Consider the following 7041-nt stretch of genomic DNA (forward strand, 5'->3'; position numbering starts at 1 on the left):
CCCTGGTAAAGGGAATCAGAGCCTCCATTTTGTATGCTCTTCAGCATGGATTTCCCGCTTGGGCAGTGCTCAGGCTCCTCCGAGGAGGCACGCTTGCTTATGTGATGCACACTTGGCCAGCATTAACCCACTTCATCTACAAATAGGTATTACAGAGGCAGGTGCTGTTTCTAAGCTCTTTTTAAAGATGAGAACATGGCGGCACACAGGAGTCAAGTTGGCCAGCCATAGGAACATGGCCGCTCCCATGTACTTCTAATCTCTGTTTGGCAGGCCGGCGTGGCCTTATTATTCCTCTGCCCACCATTCTGACAGAGTCCTGCACAAGCTACTCTTTCTTTCTCCCGGGGCCCTCCCAGGCTGTTCCCCCCTTGCTGTTCTGCCCTCCTGTCCTCTCTCAGTCCTGTGGGGGGCAGCCACCTATGCCTCTCACACACATTGTCACTTACACATTTTCTGCTATTTCATGGGCCAAAAATTTCCTCAAACATAACCCTCCCGCCCCCCAAAAAACAAGAAGAGACATTTCTCTCCTAAGGAAATCGCCTGAAAAAACGTCAAGGATTTATGCACAGAGACATCATCCCAATGTTGTTTGTAAGATTGAAAAGTTGGGAACCATCTTAGTGTTCGAGGATGGGGGATCAGTTAACAAAATTTGAAGGAGTATCATGCAATCATTAAAAATTCCTATTTCAGGTTCCGCATAGGGAATAGAGTCAATGGCACTGTAACAACATCGTGTGGTGACAGACAGAGGCTACCCTTGTGGTGAGCATAGCACAATGTATAGAGAAGCCATATCACTATGTTATGCCTGCAACTAATGTTAACATTGTGTGTCGACTATACTTAAATTAAAAAATTTCCTATTCCAGGAAGCTTTTCATGAGGAAATATGTTTATGATTAATGTTAAGGGGATTCAAATTATATATACAGCACAAGGGCTTCACTGTTGTCATCAGTGGTAAGTGGGCAGGGGTGAGAATATTTGGGGAAGTAAGCAATATTTATGTTGTTTAGATTTCATTATTTTTTTATCCGTTCTGACAAATTGCTTTTTGTTTGGTTTGTTTAAGCATTCTCTTTTATTTATTTTTATTTTTTTTTAAGATTTTATTTATTTGTTTGAGAGACAGAGAGAGAGTTGGGGGGGAAGGGCAGAGGGAGAGGGAGAAGCAGGCTCCCTGCTGAGCAGGGAGCCGGCCCACATGGGGCTCTCACAATGGTTGTTTCTGTGTCTTGGTTATTGTAACCGTGCAAGGAACATGGGCGTGCAGACACCTTTTCAGGTTAGTATTTTTATGTCCTTTGGATTAATACCCAGAAGTGGAATTGCTGGATCATCAGGTAGTTCTATTTTTGATTTTCCAAGGCACCTTCCCTCAGGTAATAAGCTGGGGTGCTAACAGGCTCACATCACTTGTTTCCTGCCTCTCAGGAATCACTGTCCTTCACTGCCTGGTGTCCAGTGTCTTCAGAGCTCTTGTTTCCTCTACCTCACCTGGTTTTCTCCTTGTTGTTGGTCACTTTAGCTCCAAGAGTAAATCTGGTCCTTGTGAATCATCTTGACCAGAAGTGCAGGTTCTGACTGGAATCCGAAGTCTCACAAATTTTGATATGATGTGTTTTTAATCATGGCTTAGACCAAAATGTTTTCTCATTTCTCTCAGTAGCTTCTTTAAATGTAAAGTCTTGCCTATTAATTCTAACATCTCTTTCACCTTAGGGCTCATTTCTATAGATGGATTCTTTTGATTCTGTGGGGTCACCCTTTCCTACTTCCTCACGTGTTTGGTGATTTTTGACTGCATCCTCCTTAATACAAGTAATGTGATGGGAGAAGTCCAGATGATGACATCTTCCTCTGAAGGGCGTTGGATTTCGTTCTTGAAGGCAGTTCAATGATTGAAAGATCTTTTGGGTCCTGTCAGGCTTGTTTCTTTTTCTTTGCAAGAGTGAGTCTGGTTTTGTTTTGAGCTTTGTTTGAGATTTGGCCCTAATTCTAGGTCATGGTTCTTACTCTTACAGTATAGCTCTTCTGGGGTCTCAAACGAGTCCTCAGAGCATCTGCATTCAGCACGACAGGACTCATGGCTTCTCCGTAGATTCTCTGTCCTGCAACATGCGATGCTCGCCAGGCTCTGTGGACTCCTGGCTTCTGTCTCTGCAGCCCACTTCTCAGCTACAGACCCTCTGTTGGTCCCCATGCACACGTCCAAGGCCTGCCTTTCTGGGAAGCTCTTTCTCCTCTGATAGCCTGCCACACAAATTGCAGCCTTTTCCGCAGCCTGGAGTTCCAGTCTCTGCCTCGTCAGCTCAGAGGGAGCACGGGTCAGTGTGGAATCTATGTCAGCTGGAGCAGGGAAGCTTTCCTGGGCACAAAGCCGGGGTGACCACGGGTCTGTCCTCGTATAGCTCACTTCTCTCCAAACTCAGTCTTCTACTGTCTGTTGTTCAGTGTCTGACGACAGTTCCTCATATGTTCTGTCTCTGTTGGTAGTTGTTAAAGTGGGAGGGCAAGTTATGTACCAGCGCCTCCGCCGTGGCCAGAAACAGAAATCCCCATGTGAGTTTAATTCTTCGCAACGTTAGTCTTCCCGATGTTGCAGGATGGGAGGGTCTGATTTCTCTTAAACTGTTGTAATAGTCTTTAGCAAGTTCCCCTTAGCTTCAAGCAAAAGTCATTCAGGTTTGGCTGGCGGGGTGACTTCACTGAGAAGGCTTATGGGGATTAACTAGAAACTGGCCGAAATGTACCAGGAAGAGAGAAATAGCTGCTTTATTGCTAAACAAAATCTTCTCTGACCACAAGCTCCCAAAAAAGGAGTGGCTCAGCATCGGGTAGCCTTCATATTCTGATTTTCTGTCCTCCACCTAGGAAATAAATGTGGTGTCAGAGCACGGGAAACCATCGCCCCATTACCCTCATCTCTTTCTGCCAGAGTCCCTATTTCCAGGTTAACAGAAAATTGACATCTTTCTGAAAGTGCGTGTCCTCCCAAAACTCGGTCAGAGCATATGCTGACGCTTCCTCACTGGCCCACCTGTTATTTCCGCTTTTCGCCCCCATGAACTTCAGTGCTCTTAAAGCCGTTCGTGATCACACAGACACCTGTGTTGTTGATTTTCAGCCCCTGGCTTGTCGTCTGCTTGTCATAGATTGCAAGCTCCTTGAGGGCAGAAACCTTGCCTGGAGCTCCAGTATCTAACCAAGTGCCTGGCGTCTAGGAGCCAAGAATTGTTCTTTGAATGTTCACTGAATCGGTGAGTGAATCCACAAATGAACAGATTCCTCCGGAATTCAGCCAAAAGGGATAAAAATAGAAGGGCGTAAAGGATTGAAAGAGGAAGGATTAGTTCCTGATTACCTGCCGTTTTTAATCTACAAGACACAAAGACCTCTTGGCCAGAGATGACCTTGAAGGGCTCCTTTTTACTGGAAACAGAAGTTGTTTCTGGACAATCAGTCGAAGGATGCTGCTAACAGGAACTGGGTGTGCGTGTGTCCAAGCTTTCTTCTGGGGTTTTGTAACACAATGAATCTTGTCCCAAGGATGCACCCCATATTGGCCCTCCCCCACAGCGGCATGTACCAGGGAAGGGCTTCTTCTTCTCTATGGAGGGCTCAGCATGCTTGGGTTTTAATAACTCCCAGGGCACTGAGCATTCCACATGTGGCTCAGCGAATATCTTGCTTTCTTTTAGTTATGGTGACAGAAGAAACCAAGAACAAAAGCAGGACAGTCTTTGATTGAAGGAGCCCTAGACACACAGCTAGTGACTACTTGTCATAACATCTCAACTTGTGGGGGAAACTTGAGCTAGGGATCAAGATGGGACAGAATGAATCCAAGGGCACCTAGTGAGTAAGGAGCATCAGAAGGACTACTTCCCAGGACATCTCCTTCTAGCTCAGGCTGTTTCTTTGTGTTTGTCCCCCCTCCCCTCCACCTTCCCCACCTGCTTCTGCCAACATAGCAGGCTGCGCTTCAGCTTGAGTCATTTATCCTCCCAAGTAAGGGCAGGAGAATTTCTCATCTCGTGTCATTGGAGAGGGTCAGAACAGAAGCCTTTCTTTTTTTAGCAACATACCCCTAGGAAAGTTTGAAATCTCCAGAGCAATGAGACCTTGGTCAAAAGTCCAGTGACTATTTAGAATCAGTAAAGGCTGCAGTGGGGATCAGAATAGGATGGAGAGAGAACCAGCCCAGGAGCTGGGAGGCCTGAGCGCATGCTCTCTCTGACCTGTTGCTTGAACTGAGGAAGCTTATTTTACCACCTGTAAATAAGGGGCTGGGATAGATCCTCTTACTTGTATCTTATTCTAAAACAGCAGCACATTTAGAAAATGTGTACAACATGGGGCGCCTGGCTGGCTCAGTCGGTAGAGCACGTGACTCTTGCTCTCAGGGTTGTAGGTTCGAGTCCCATGTTGGGTATAGAGATGATTTTTAAAAATATAGTCTTTTAAAAAATGGATCCTACCATGTATAGAGTCATAGAATCTCTTTTTCTTTGTATGCTTTCAGAAACAGAACAGATAGGGCGCCTGGGTGGCTCAGTGGTTTAAGCGTCTGCTTTTGTCTCAGGTCATGATCTGAGGATCCTGGGATTGAGCTCTGCATCTGGCTCTCCGCTCGCTGGGGAGTCTGCTTCTCCCTCTCTCTCTGCCCCTCCCCCTGCTTGTGTTCTCTCTCTCTCTCCTGCTTTCTCTCTTGTGCTTGCTTGCTCTCTCTCTCAAATAAATAAAAATCTTAAAAATAAAAATAAAATCTTAAAAAAAGAGGAGGATGATAGGCACCTTGCAGAAGCGGCCTAAAGCACAATTTTTAATGAAAAGACTTTAAAAAAATCCCAACTATGAATCCCAAGTCCAGACAGCTCCCTTTCATGGCAAGCTCTATCTACGTGTTCAATACATAAAGACAGAGACCAACAATTCAGGACTATTATTTGTATCCTAGGACGAGAGTCGTGTTTGATGAGGAAAAAAATCTGAAATGTTCTTTAAGACGCTTATTTAGGGAACATAAGGTTGCCAGTGCAAAGGTTCTCTGAAGTTGTTTTAGATTTCCACAAATGTTTCCAGAGTGATCCTTACAAACACCTTTCACATCAGCTGTGGCAACGAGAAGCGTGAGGAAACCGACTGCGAATCGTGAGCATCACAAAGTCGCTGGCACGACTATCCTAACGCCTCTGGCGTTTCAGACAACAAGGCCTGGCACGGGGGCACTGGCAGTGCATTGCTTCAAATAGACAATGCATACTGTTAGGAAAACCGAAGAAGCTGTACTTCACTGGCTGTCAGTTTCCACCCGGGAATCCAGTCCTGTCTAACATCTTCATGAGACGTCAGCTGAGACGGGATGGGGGTGATGAAGAATTCTGGGCACGACTGACAGGAAGGAGTTTACGAAAGGCAGGAGAAATGTTCGGGGTGTCATTAAGGAAACTGGAAACTAACAACTCGATGTCATTAAAAGTAGGGGAGAAAATGGAACGAGGCCACATTTTTATCATATTTGACCATAAAAAATACATTTTTGTGTGAAGTTGAACTGTCCTTCTCGGATGGAGCCAGGCCCTTCAGAGTGTACTAACTCTCAGAACATGTACAGGGATGGTGTTGTTCTGGGAGAATCTCAGGGTCGTCTTCTCTAGGCAAGGACTCTCAGAGTCGGGCAGAGAAAAGTAAGGCAGGTCTCCTTCCTTCGGCTCTACCTTCTCCAGGTGGAGCACTGCTGACCTGCAGGCTGCTGGAAAATCACGAGAAACTGGAAGACTTCTGCTGGGGTGGGCCTGGGGAAAGCAGTGGTGGGGAGGGGGGATCACAAATCCAGAAGAGGAGAGGCCCTTGGAGTCCAGATTCTACCCAAGGATACTATTGCAGTCACTTTCCTCTCCTGCATCCTCAACTTCCCTTCTGTCAGAGCACCATCAACAGCCTAAACAGAAGTCACAAAGGGGATCCCCAATGCCCTTTGACTATCACCTCCTTCTCTCCTTCCCTGTCCTGCCAAACACCTTAAGAGATTTGCCTTCTCACTCCAACACCAAATTCCACTCCTCGAATTCTTGCTTGGTGCCAGTGCTGTGCTCACAACCCCTGCCCCTGACCTCTCCACCCAAACTGCTCTTTTTCTCCCTACATGCTACCTCCAATTTCAGCAGCAAATTCTGTTCTGTCTCTCTGAAAAACGCACCAGGATCCTCCCACTTCTACCATCTCCAGTGCTATCTGCCTGTCTCCATTCACCCTTATAGTCCGCCCGAATTATCACAACATCCTCCTAACTTTCCTCAGCTTTCTGCTCTGCCCTGCTGTAGTCCGTGCTCCACACGGCAGCCTGAGCCTCCCTGGTAACACCTGAGTCGGACCATGCTATTCTTGAGATTCTCTAATGGCTTCCTATCTTACTAATAACACCAACCAGGCCCTACACGACTATCTCTCAGGCCTCACCTCCCATTGCTATCTCCTTCACTTACCCTATTCCAGCCACACTGAACTCCTGGATGTTCCTCCAGACGTCAGGAATATTCCTGCCTCAGGGCCTTTGCACATGTGGTTCCCTCTGTTGCAGAGGCTCTTCTCCCAGATATCCATGTATCTCCCTCTCTCGCATCTTTCAGGTATTTTCTCAAATGCTACTTTCTCAGTGAAGACTTCCCTGACCTCCATATCTCCCTGCCCCCATCCCAGCTCTATTTCCCTTTCCTGCCTGATTTTTCTCCGTTGCTTATTTCTACTCTAATTGTTGCTCTCAGTCTATGTATTTTATATACTTGTTTTGTTTTTTTCGTTGTTTCCCCATCCATATTATTTGTTCTCCTCCTTTAAACTATGAATTTCAGGAGGATATGCATCTTTGTCTGCTTTATCTCCTTCTATAATCAAGAACAGTGCCCGGCATATAGTAGGACTCCATGCATATTTGTTGAGTGAATGAAAAGAAGTTTTTCCCCACGTAGGTGTTCAGGAGGTCAGTGAACTGGGTTATTTACTGCACCCATTCTTTTATTAACTTAGTCA

This window comes from Ursus arctos, unplaced genomic scaffold (genome assembly GCF_023065955.2).
Source record: "Ursus arctos isolate Adak ecotype North America unplaced genomic scaffold, UrsArc2.0 scaffold_4, whole genome shotgun sequence".
In the NCBI taxonomy this organism is placed as follows: domain Eukaryota; kingdom Metazoa; phylum Chordata; class Mammalia; order Carnivora; family Ursidae; genus Ursus; species Ursus arctos.